This window comes from Callithrix jacchus, chromosome 4, assembly GCF_049354715.1.
Source record: "Callithrix jacchus isolate 240 chromosome 4, calJac240_pri, whole genome shotgun sequence".
Classification (NCBI taxonomy): domain Eukaryota; kingdom Metazoa; phylum Chordata; class Mammalia; order Primates; family Cebidae; genus Callithrix; species Callithrix jacchus.
In genome coordinates, this window is record NC_133505.1 from 4,103,277 (window position 1) to 4,115,564 (window position 12,288).

The window sequence follows — 12,288 nt, forward strand, 5'->3', positions numbered from 1 at the left end:
AAAAACCTGAATCCACCAAAATAACATGTTACCCTTTCCTGCATGGCAGAGAATTAAATGGAAACCCTTGTAATCTAATAAGAAAGAGAATTAAAACCAAAACACTTAACTTTGCCTACATTCTGAAGTCCTCCCATACCCGGTCTTGCTTTCCTTAGGTCTCACATAATTTAAGCTCAGTGAATACCTAAAGATACGTATTATTTGGCTTATTATGTTGGTTTAGTTGTCTCTGTGTCCTGTAAGTGGGCATTAAAAGTTTCTGTCTTTAAATATATGCCAGGTTTTCTAGGTTCTTAAGTTGCAAACTTAGATTATCTATTTTCTTATTCTAATATAAGCATATTTTTAAAAATGTAAAGTTGGCAGGGCACTGTGGCTCACGCCTGATATCCCAGCCTGTCGTGTCAGCTACTCAGGAGGCTGAGGCAGGAGAGTCACTTGGACCCAGATGCAGAGATTGCAGTGAGCCAAGATCACGCATTGCACTCCAGCGTGGGCAACAAGAGTAAAACTCCGTCTCAAAAAAAAGTAAAGCTCTAAGTTTCACTCTATTGCTTTAGCGATGCCTTGTACATTTCATGTTGTTTTTAATTATTTAGTTAGAAACATTTTCTAATTTCTCTTGTGATTTTACGTTTGACTGTGGGTTATTTCAAAGCACCTTATTTAATAACTTTCCGAATATATGGGGATTTTAAAGATACTCCTCAATTAAGTCTGAAAACATGGAAAACATTATCTGTCAGATCTTAGTCTTTTGAAATTTCGTGAGACTTATGACAGCATATGATCTGTTATGATGAACAGTTCATATGCACTTGGAAAGAACAGTTATTCAGTAGTTATTGAGAATAGTGTTTTGTCAATTTTTTTATACTATTGTCCAAATCAATATCCTTACAAATGTTTTTGTCTACTATCTCTGATAATTACTGAGAGAGGTGTTTTTAAATCTCCACCATGATTATTGTAAGTCTTTATTTCTTCCAGTTTTTGCTGTTTTTTGGAATTCTACTTATAGGTGCATACACACTTAAGGTTGTTTGTTTGTGTGTTGTTTGTGATGGTGTCTTGCTCTGTCACCCAGGCTGGAGTGCAGTGACACCACCTTGGCTCACTGCAACCTCCACCTCCCAGGTTCAAGTGATTCTTATGCCTCAGCCTCCTGAGTAGCTGGGACTACAGGTGTGTGCCACCATGCCCGGCTAATTTTTTTTGTATTTTTACACATGGAATTTCACCTTATTGGCCAGGCTGGTCTCGAACTCCACACCTCGTGATCCACCCATCTCAGCCTCCCAAAGTGCTGGGATTACAGACTTGAGCCACTACACCGAGTGAGAAGTTGTTTTCCTGTTTCAAATACCTAATTTATCTTTCTTCTACATCTCTCTGAATTCAGAGAATGTTTTCTGCTTGTAAAGGTTCAGGTGATTAGGCCCACCCAGAAATCCAAGATGATCTTCCCATTATAAGATTCACAACATTCGTTACATTTGCAATGCCTGTTTTGCCGTGATATGCAGCACATTCACAGGTTCCAGGGATTAAGACAGATACCTTTGAGAGGTCGTTCTGTCTACCAAGGATGGTATGTTGGTGAGAACTGAAGTTTACTCCATAACATATTCTGGGGCTGAGTTTTCAGGACCAAAAAAAAAAAGAAAAGCAGCACCATTTTATGCCTTCAAATAATAATTTCTGAATTATGAAACCATGCACTGATTTTCAACGGTCAGGGCTTCGGAGACAGAAGAAACAGGAAGGAATAGCGGCATGGCTGGCCCTTGCTTCTTTCTTTTCTTGGTTCTTGTCTATCTTTTTGACCTCAGTACAGTCTATTTCATCCCTAGTATGTGTTAAGAATTCTGAATTAATGAACGTACTTTGGAATAATTGTCTTTTGTTTTGAGATGGAGTCTCGCTGTCACCCAGACTGGAGTGCAGTGGCACAATCTTTGCTCAGTGCAACCTCTGCCTCCAGAGTTTAAGTGATTCTCCTGCCTCAGTCTCCCGAGTAGCTGGGATTACAGGCATGTGCCAATATAATCCTATCCTTCCCTAGATATTAAAAACAATATCATGGGGGGTGTACAGCCCTTTGATATTGGGAGTGATATCATTCTCTTTCCCCCTGAATATTAGACACAATATTAGTGGGGAAATGTACACCCCCTGTGATATTAGGGGTAATATCTTTCTCTTTCCTACTGGATATTATGAACAATGTCATGGGGGGATGTAACCACCCTGCGATATTTGGAGTAATATCATAGTCTCCCACCCTGCTTATTAGAAACAATATCACAGGAAGAGTGTACACGCCCTGCGATATTGAACGTAGTATCTTCCTCTCCCTTAATAGATACTACAAACAACATGACGGGGTGTACACCTTCTAGGACATTGGGAGTAATATCATCCTCTCCCACCCTGCTTATTAGAAACAATATAACAGGAAGAGTGTACACGCCCTGCGATATTGAACGTAGTATCTTCCTCTCCCTTATTAGATACTACAAACAACATGACGGGGTGTACACCTTCTAGGACATTGGGAGTAATATCATCCTCTTCCACCCTGGATATTATAAACACTACTACAGTGATAAAATATCATCTTCCCCCCTCTGAATATTAGAGACAGTGTCACCTGAAGGGTGTCCATCCTTGTGATATTGGGAGTAATATCATTCTCTCCTTCACTTGATATTAGAAACTATCACAGGGGGCTGTATACCCTTGTAATATTGGGAGTCATATTCTCTTCCCCTTTGTATATTAAAAACAATGTCATGGGGAAGTGTAACCCCCTTGCAATATTGGGTGTAATATCCTTCCCCCCATAAATATTAGGAACAATATCACAGTGAAGCCAGACAGCCCCTGCGGTATTGGGAGTAATATCATCCTCTGTCCTCCTGGGTGTTGGAAACTATTTCACAGGAGGAGTGTGCACCACCTGCGATATTAACAGTAACATCATCCTTTCCCCCGCTGGATATTAGAAAAAATTTCACAGAAGGGCAGTGATATTGGGGGTAATATCATCCTCTCCTCACCTGGATGTGAGAAACAGTATCACAGGGGGTGATACACATCCTGCTGTATTGGGAGTAGTAGTATTTTGTCACCCCCTGAATGCTAGAAACAATATCATGGGGAGAGGAGTGTACCATCCCTCCAATATTGGGAGCAATGTTATCCTCCATTCCCTGGATATTAGGAACAATATCACGGGGGGAGTTTGTCCACTTTTGGCGATAGTGGGAGTAACATCATCCTCCTTCCCTCTGGATATTAGAAACAATATTATGGGGGGGTGTACACCACCTGAGATGTTGGGAGTAATGTCATTCTCCCCCACCTGAATATTAGAAACACTATCACAAGGGGGGTGTGCACCCCCTGCATTAGTGGGAGTAATATCAGCCTCTGTCCCTTTAGATATTAAACAGTGTACATGCCCAACAATATTGGGAGAAATATCCTCACCCCCCAGATACTAAAAAAAAAATCACAGCGTGGGTGTACAACTCATTCTATACTGCGAGTAATATCATCTTTCCACCTGGATCAAGGAAGACTATCACAGGGTGGTTGTACACCCCCTGCAATACTGAGAGTAATATTCTCTCGCCTCTAAATATTAGGAGCAATATTACACGGAGTGTGCACATCTTCTGTTATATTTGGAGTAATGTTATCTCTCCCTCTGGATATTAGAAACAATACCACAGAAACGGTGTACACTCTCAGCAATGCTGGGACTAATATCATCCCCTCCTCCCTTGGATGCTAGAAACAATATCCCAAGGAGTGGGTTTAGAGCCCCTGCCACATTGGAAGTAATATCATCCTCCCCCGGATATTACGGAAAATAATACAGAAGGGTGTGCACCTTCTGTGATATTGGAAGTAATGTCATCCTCTGCCCCTCTGGATATTAGAAACACTATCACAGTAGGGGGTGTGCACCTTCTGTAATATTGGGAGTAATGTCATCCTGTCCCCCTCTGGATATTAGAAACACTATCACAGTGGGAGTGTACATCGACTGTGATATTGGGAGTAATATCATCCTCTCACCCTCTGGACATTAGAAACACTATCACAATGGGGTGTGCACCTTCTGTGATATTGGGAGTAATGTGATCTCTCCCTGTGGATATTAGAAACACGATCACAGTGGGGGTGTTAAACTTCTGTGATATTGCGAGTAATGTCATCCTCTCTTCTTCTGGATATTAGAAACACTATCACAGTGGGGTGGTGCACCTTCTGTGATACTGGGATTAATGTCATCCTCTCCCTCTCTGGATATTAGAAACCCAATCACAGTGGGGGTGTGCACCTTCTGTGATATTGGGAGTAATGTTATCCTCTCCTCTTCTGGATATTAGAAACACTATCACAGTGGGGTGTCCACCTTCTGAGATATTGGGAGTAATGTCATTCTCTTCCTCTCTGGATATTAGAAACACTATCACAGTGGGGTGTGCACCTTCTGTGATATTGGGAGTAATGTCATCCTCTCCTCTTCTGGATATTAGAAACACTATCACAGTGGGGGTGTGCACCTTCTGTGATATTGGGAGTAATGTCATTCTCTTCCTCTCTGGATATTAGAAACACTATCACAGTGGGGTGTCCACCTTCTGTGATATTGGGAGAAATGTCATCCTCTCTTCTTCTGGATATTAGAAACACTATCACAGTGGGAGTGTGTACCTTCTGCAATATTGGGAGTAATATCATCCTCTCACCCTCTGGATATTAGAAACACTATCACAATGGGGTGTGCACCTTCTGTGATATTGGGAATAATGTCATCCTCTCCTCTTCTGAATATTAGAAACACTATCACAGTGGGGGTGTGCATCGCCTGTGATATTTGGAGCAATATCACCCTCTCCCCCTCTGGATATTAGAAGCACTATGACAGTGGGGGTGTGCACCTTCTGTGATATTGGGAGTAATGTCATCCTCTCCTCTTCTGGATATTAGAAACACTATCACAGTGGGGGTGTGCATCGCCTGTGACATTTGAAGCAATATCACCCTCTCCCCCTCTGGATATTAGAAACACTATCGTAGTGGGGTGCACACCTTCTGTGATACTGGGAGTAATGTCATCCTCTCCCCCTGTATATATTAGAAACACTATCACAGTGGGGGTGCACACAGCCTGTGATATTGGGAGTAATATTCTTCCCTCCACCGGATTTTAGGAACAATATAACAGGAGGAGTGTACACCCCCTACGATATGGGAGTAATATTATCCTCCTCCCACCTGGATCTTAGGAACCATATCACAGAATGGGTATACACCCCTGTGATACTGGAATTAATATCTCTCCTCTTCTGGGTAAGGAACAATATCACAGGAACGTGTACACCACCTGTGATATTGGGAGTAATACCAGCTTATTCCACTCTGCAAATTCAGAACCATATCACAAAGAGGGTATACACAGCCTGTGATATTGGGAGGCTTATTAGGAGCATTGTCAAAGGAAGGGTGTGCACTTGCTGCGATTTTGGTAGTCATATTTTTCTCTCCCTTCCTGGATATTAAGAACAATATCACAGAATGGGTGAAAACTTTTTACAATATTGGGAGTAACGTCTTCTTTTCAACTGGATACTAAAAACTATCACAGGAGGTATACACCCCATGCAATATTGGGAGTAATATCGTTCTCTCTTTCCCTGGATATTAGAAACAGTATCACGGTGGGGTGTCCACCTGCTGCAATATTTGGAGTAATATCTTCTTCTCCCCTTCCCTGGATATTAGGAACAATATCACAGAGCAGGTGTGCACCCCCTGAAATACTGAAAATATTCAATATTTTATATATATTCAATATTTCATAATATCTCTCCCCTGGATATTAGGAACAATATTACAGGGAGGGTGTACACCCCCTGAAATATTGGAAGTAATCTTATCCTTTCCCCCCGATATTAAAAACAGTATCACAAGGGGGGTATGTACCCCTGTGATCTGGGGAGTAATGGCCTCTCCCCCCTGGATATTAGGAAGAATAACACAGGAAGAGTGTTCATCACCTGTGATATTAGGAGTAATGTCATCCTCTCTCCCTTTGGATGTAAGGGACCATATCACAGGATGGATGTACACTCAATGACACATTGGGAGAAATATCCTCTTCTTCCTTAGATATTAGAAACGGTATTGCAGGGGGCATACACCTGTGCTATTGGGGGAATATCATCCTCTCCTTCCCTGGATGTTAGAAACTATGTCACAGCGGGGTGTACACCTACTGCAATACAGGGAGTAATAGCATCCTCTCCCCTCCTGGATATTAGGAAAAATATCACAGGAAGGGTGTACATCCCCTGCGATATTGGGAGGAAGATCATCCTCTTCTCCCCTATATATTAGGAACAATATCACAGGCGAGATATACACTTCCTGCAATATTGGGAGTGACATCCCCTCCCCTTTGGATTTGAGGAACAATATGACACGGGGTATGTACACCCCTTGTGATATTGGGGTTAATATCCTCTCTCGTCCTGGATATTACAATCAATATCACAGAGGGGTGTACAACCTGCAATATTGGAAGTGATATCATACCCTTCTTTATATTTTGAACAATATCCAAGGAGGCTGTACATCTGCTGCAATATTGGGAGTAATCTCATTTTCGCCACCTGTATACTATGAAAAATATCACAGGAAACTGTATAACCCCTGCGATATCGGGAGTCACATCATCCTCCACCCCCTCAATATTATAAAAAATATCACAGGGAAATATACACACCCTACGATATTGGGACTAATATTAACGTCTCTCCCCCTGAATATTAGGAAACAATAGCATAGGTGGGTATACATTCCCTGCGATATCAGGAATAATATCCTCTCTTTCCCTGAATATTAGAGAAAAATATCATACGTGGGTGCACATCCCCTGAGATACTGGGCATAATATTCTTCAGCCCCCTGGATATTACAAACAATATCGCAGGGTGTGTACACCACCCGGGATATTTGGAGTAATATCATCCTCTCTCCCGCTGGTTATTACAGAAAATATTACAGGGGGATGTGCACCACCCCCCGTGATATTCAGAGTAATACCATCCTCTCCCACCCCATGCATATTACAAACAATATCACAGGGAACTGTACACCCCCTGCGATCTTGGGACTAATATCCTCTCTCCCACTGGACATGAGGAACAATATCACAGGGAAGTGGACACCCCCTACGATATTGGGAGTAATATCATCCTCTCCCCCCTCGATATTACAAACAATATCACAAGAAGGTTTACACCCTCTGCCATATTGGCAGTAATATTATCTTCTCCCCTCAGGATATTACAAACATTATCACAGGGGTCTTTACAACCCCTGCAATATTGGGAGTAATATTATCCCCTTTCCCCGGGATACTACAAATAATATCACAGGAGGGTGAACACCCCCCGCGCTATTGGGAACAATATCATTCTCATTGTCTCTCAATATTGCGAACAATATCCCAGGGAGCTTTACACCCCATGCGATATTGGGAGTGATGCTATCCGCTCACCCCTGGATATTATGAACAATATCACACGGCTGTGTCAACCCTTTGGGATATTGATTGCAATATCATTCTCTCCAAAAAAAGGGTATTTACAGCCCCTGCAAATACCGGCAGTAATGTCATCCTCTCCCACCATGCATATTACAAACAGTATGACGAAGGGGTTACACCCCCTGCGTTACTGAAAGTTATGTCATCCTTTCTTTTGATATTACGAACAATGTCACAGGTGATTTTATAACTCCTGCGATATTGGGATTAATATCACCCTCTCCCCCTGTGGATATTAAAAACAATATTACAGGGGATTGTAAACCTCCTGCGATGTTGGGTCCTGATTCCAAGCAATCCTCCTGTCTCAGCCTCCTGAGTAGCTGAAACTATAAGCATGTGCCACCACCCCTGACCAATTTTTGTATTTTTAGTAGAGACTGGGTTTCACCGTGTTAGCCAAGCCGGTATTGAACTCCTGACCTCAGGCAGTCCTCCAGCCTCATAATCCCAAAGGTCTGGGATTACAGGAGAGAGCCACTATACTTGGCCTGAAGGTTACTTATTATTCTGCAACATTTAGGCTGGATGTGGTGGCTCTTGCCTGTAATCCCAGCATGTTGGGAGGCAGAGGTGGGTGGATCACCTGAAGTTAGGAGTTCAAGACAAGTCTGACCAGCATGGCAAAACCTCATCTCTGCTAAAAATACAAAAATTAGCCAGGCATCGTGGTGCATGCCTGTAGTCCCAGCTAGTCAGGATGCAGACACAGGAGAATTGCGTGGATCCAGGAGACGGAGGTTGCAATGACCTGAGATTGTGCCACTGCAGTCCAACCTAGGCACAGAGTGAGAAACTGTCAAAACAAAAACAAATTATCATGCAAAATTTGAAAAGGAAACAAATCAGCAGCTTCTAAACTATTTTTTAAGATGACTCATAATAAATAAATTCTATATTATGTACATATGTTCTGTATTTCTGAATAAAAGACTTAGTCATATTTACAACATGTATTACATATTTTTTATTCTACTTCATTTGTTTTGAATGCTTTTTGCAATCTACAGAATGTCCAGTAGTAATAATTAAATTACTCATTAAATTGAGCATTATCTTGATATTTAAAATGATAATCTCAAAAATAATCTTTTGGTTTTGAGCTAAAAATATTTTAATGATACACTGTTTAAGAGAAAAACACTGGGTATGAAAGTATATACATAGTTTATTTTTTTTTTTTTTGAGACACAGTCTCACTCTGTCGCTCAGGCTGAAGCGCAGTGGTGTGATCTCAGCTCACTGCCACCTTTGCCTCCCTGGGTTCAGCGATTCTCCTGCCTCATCCTCCTGAGTAGTTGGGATTACAGGTGCACACCACAATGCCTGGCTAACTTTTGTATTTTTTAGTAGAGACAGGATTTCACCATATTGGCCAAACTGATCTTGAGCTCCTGACCTCGTGATCTGCCCAACATGGACTTCCAAAGTGCTGGGATTGCAGGTGTGAGCCACTGTGCCTGGCCCATAGTTTTATCCTATCTGTTTAAAAATAAAGATGGAAAGATACGTATGTCAATAAGTTTACATTTCTTTTTTAATACTTTGCTGCACTGTCCGGGTATGGACAATCAGTTCACATTCTGAAGCTACGTGGCTAACCCGGAGTGCTCACTGTGGCTAACCCGGAGTGCTCACCGTGGCTAACCCGGAGTGCTCACCGTGGCTAACCCGGAGTGCTCACCGTGGCTAACCCGGAGTGCTCACTGTGTGTGCCAGGCCCTGGGCTCAATGCTCTACATGCATTTTTATTTCATTTAATTCTCTCCACTACCTGAGATAAAATAGCCAACCCATTTTACAGAGTTGCAACTGAGGCTCAGAGACTGAAAGTTAAGTGCCTGAGGTTGCAGTTAATAAGAGGCGGAGCTGGAACTGAAGCCTACGTGTGCCTGACAGCCAGTTCACGTTCTGACAGTAGGCCAGTCTGCTTCACAGAGCGTGGAGTAGATGGTGCATGCCTGCTAGGATGGACCAGGTATCACTGTAGGTAATGAGCAGCCCCCAAAAATGGAAATTTACAACACTGAAGGCTCTTTCTCTGCTCATGCTGCACATCCTCCCTGGCTCTCCTGGGTCTTGTGCTCCACATCCCATCATCTGCCACCAGAATAAAGAAGCAGCCTCCATATGGGACCTGTCAGTGGCTCTAAGAGATGAAGGAAAGGGTGGCCAGGCTTAATGGCTACCAACTCTTTTGCCTCGAGGTGACACACTTCACTTTCAGTCACATCGCCTGAGTCAAAGCAAATGCCATAACGACCTCCACCTTCAGGAGCCCAGAGGAGAGCCTGAAATCCTTGGTGGACTCCATCAAGGCCACCATACGGTGTCAGCCTGTGTGGGAGACTGGAGGGGCAGAGGAGAGTGGGGAAGTGATGGGAAATGATAGCGGGACTGAGTCATGTGCATTTGCTTTATCCTCTACCAGGTAGTTTGTCCCAGAGCTGCACAGAATCAGCAGCAGCATGATCAAACAGGGTAAACTTCAGAAAAAGCAGTTTGTTCAGATGTGATCCGCAGTGAACTCAGAATCAGCTGAGTGGCATTGAGTCAGTAAATCTCTGACTGCCTCAGTTACCCCATATGATAGTGGTGAAGATGCGAGCATTGAGAGTTGGCTTGGAAGGATATCAGGAGTCTGAGCATTCAGCATTGTAGTTCCTTTAAGTTAAATCAGGCACTATCTTTCCTGCAAGTCCCCTGTTTCTTTCAGATTGCACAGGTGAGAGTGCTCAGATTAGGGCTGGAGGTCGTGAAATATTGCTTCGCACACCAGCAGGTCCCCTGTGTTGTGCATGCATTTCATGCACTTCGTGGGGCCTGATTCTTCCTCCTTGTTCCAGCGGCCCTGGGTGACTCAAGTGGCCATTCAATGACCAGGACTCAGAGGTCTTAGAGTGATGCTCCATGAGGCCCCAGGTGCCAGCCACTGCCCTGTCAAAGTGTGAGGCAAGGAACAGGGCATCATCTGTGGGGGCACTGGCCAGCCAGGCTTGGTGACTCTACTTGGTGGACAGATGATCCGACACCTGCCACCTCTGATGGACCCACTGCCTCTGTGCCTGTTTGTCCTGCTGATGCTCCAGTGGCTGCCCCAGCATCCCAGCCTAGGTCCAATGCCACTGAAGACAGACCTGGCCCCTGGGGACCCAGGAGACCTACAGGACTCACTAAGCTGTCCCTAGGAGTCCCCAGACCCTCATTCTTATCAAGGACCTAAGAGCCCCACCCCCTGGCCCTCCCTCAACAGCTGTAAATGATGATTTATTGCTGTTACCATCATCACTGTCTTGAGTGGCCAAGGACCTTCCAAGGTGCCCGCTCTGGAAGAAAAGATGTCCTTGGGAGGTGATGACATTTGATACACAGGTGCTCAACAGGTTGCTTCCTCCTATCCTCAGACGGTCTTTGACACAGCCATTGACACTCATATTGTGTGAAAGGAAAGCAGCCCAGGGTCACACAGCTGGTCTCAAATATAAGGTGCCTTGCTCTGCCTCTATGAGGGAGCTGTCTGCAAAGGAGGTTGGCCCTGGCTTTGAGGAGACTTTCCTGTGCTGCATGAATCACCTCCTCAGTTGGAGGCCCCAAACTCTGCTCACATTTCCTGCCTTGCCCTGTCTCTGCCTGGGCGATAATCAAGGTGACCCCAGCAACCCTCCATGGACATGAGGGTATTCTCTGCCATTTGCATTTGGGATAATCTGACTTCAACACACACTTACGTGGTCTCTCCTTTTACAACAAAGACACCCCCAATGTGGGGCTCTTTATGCAGCTGGCAGCACACGAATAGAATTGAACGCCATAGTTGTGTTGTCCCTGTTCTGTTTCTGTTTTCCTTGTGTCTCAGGGTTGTATTTCTATTTATGGTAAAGGCATTGGCTTTCCATTTGAAGCATGAATAGAATATTTGTGGTGTACAATAACTTTACGGCATAGTAAATTGTAAGGAGATTTAAAGCAGTGTTTTTCAGCTGTGAGAGGCCTGAGTATGTTCGAGCACTCTGTGTGATCAGGCAGAAGCAGGCCTTTGCGAAGTTTAGCTGAGGATGGGTCCAGGAAAGATAATGGAAAGTGGAGGTCTGACCTGGTCACCAGACCCCTGGGTCCTGCCCACCAGCTTGGCACTCCCCACCCATCACTCCTGATCTGCCAAAGCCTCTGGGTATTTTGGCCAAATCTCCCAGGAGAGAGGCTGATGAACTTTATCCCTTGAAATGCACAGAGTCATTGGACGTCCCTGGGAGTTCAACCATGAGAGTCAACTTGGTTTTCTCCCCCTCATTAGGGTTCAGAATTAAAAGTCCACCTTCACAGGCAGTAAGATAATATAGATAAGTGACACCATCACCCCGTTTCAGATGGTAACAGGTCTAGGTGTGTAAGGGGTGATTTGAGACCACACAACCTTGTCCCACACAGTGGAATTCCCGGGCCAGAGGGAGACATTTGATTGCCATGTTATGATCTTCTCACTGAGTGTAAAGACAGTCTTGTTCCATTTTGGATTCTTTCTTCTGTTGATATAAGGGCACTTTGAATTTCCAAGCATATATAGTTTTTGGTTTGCTTTTGATCATTGACTTCGAGCACAATTCTGTGATCAGAAAACTGCTGTGTGACTGGATTTGTCTGAAGTATATTGATGT